Source organism: Orycteropus afer, unplaced genomic scaffold, assembly GCF_000298275.1.
Source record: "Orycteropus afer afer isolate SDZICR_OR568_19922 unplaced genomic scaffold, OryAfe1.0 scaffold00420, whole genome shotgun sequence".
NCBI lineage: Eukaryota > Metazoa > Chordata > Mammalia > Tubulidentata > Orycteropodidae > Orycteropus > Orycteropus afer.
The window spans coordinates 349,280-350,822 of record NW_006922007.1 but is presented as its reverse complement, the minus strand read 5'-3'; positions in this window follow the sequence as shown (position 1 = coordinate 350,822).

Sequence of the window (1,543 nt, the reverse complement as noted above, 5' to 3'; positions counted from 1 at the left end):
GTGACCCCTCCTTGGGTTTCTGAGGCTGTATCTCTGCGGACGTAGATTGCCTAGACTTCCTTCTGAGGAGTGGCTGGTGGGCTTGAACCACCAGCCTTCCGGTTAGCAGTCAAGTGCCTTAGGCACTATGCAAGTCCTAATGATAGCAGCTTGCCTGGGAGAATGACCTTACCGAGGGACCACTTAGCCTGGCCTGCCACACCCTCTGGTGGTCAGGCCATGGGATGGCTGCAAGCACCTCTCAACCCCCTTTACAATCACTGGACACTGCTTAAAGCCCTCACACCCAGCCTCCCAGGACATGTGCTGAAGCCAACACAATCTGTGGTTGTGGGGCCCAAGAATCTGCATTTCCACACTTGCCTCTAGTGATTCTGACGTTCACTGCAAATCACTGCTAAACGGCCCAAATTGCAGAGGGAGTGGGATGCACATAGGCGATTGCCAGGCCAAAGACCGAAGTTTGGGGGCATTTAGACAGGTTTCTGCACATTGGGCTGTGAGAGGGAAACTGAGCCGGCCATGGGGCAGCTGGCCTGAGAAGGAGGAATCCAGGCCACCTAAGGGCTGTATTCTTCTTGGGATTTTGTCAGGTTTTTCTTTAACCGATAAAAACACAGTAAACATGGTGACTTCTCAGAGCTGAACTGAGAGGGACTAGCAGGTGGTGAAAATCTATGTACAGCTCCTCCAGGCCGCTGCCCTGCCTGGTTAGGGGTGGCCATGAGGAAGGAGGATTAGCTAAGATGAGGCTGGGCGGGCCTTTGTGGGATGGGGCTAGGCTGAGGGACTCTGAAGTGGTCATTCCCAAACCCGAAAGGGCCAGCGTGCAGAAAGAGATACCACCAGCAGCTACTAGGGTCCCCCACGAGCCCTCCCATCCACTCCACACACTCTGCAGAGACAGACACTGGGGTTATCCTCCTCCAGATGGAAAAGCTGGGAGCTGGAGATGGAAGGAAGTAGGTGCCCAGCACAGTGAGTGTATGAATGGGGGCTGGGGGCTGTCTGGCTCCAGAGCCCCAGCTCTTACCGGCCTTGACTTGTAGACAGCAGAGCCCTCAATGAGGAGGGGGACTCAGGTGGTTGGGGGCCCAACTTCATGGAGGGCAGTGAAGGGCTCCATCACTTTCCTTAGGGTCCACCCAAAGACCCAGAACAGCCCAGAGCAGCCTGCCTTTGCCACACAGGCTCCCAAGATCCCTCAAATCTCAGTGCTGTCCTTTGGGGGCCCAGGCCATGGGTGCAGAAAGCAGGCAACCCCATAGAGGGGGCTGAGGAGGCCTGGGAGAGGAGCAAAATGCGTCCCCAGCAGCTGGGCTGCAAAGACTGTAGATGGGCCTCTCCTCTTGTTGCTGCATGTCCTCAGACAACCACTTAACTGCTCAGGCCTCAGTTTCCCCATCTATGAACTGGGGACAATGAAAACCTTCCCTCAAGGCTTTGAGGCTGATGAAATCACAGGCATGAACATGGTCTGTAACCAAACCATGCTCACAATCAACTGGACACTGGTTAAAGCCCTCACATCTACAATATACCA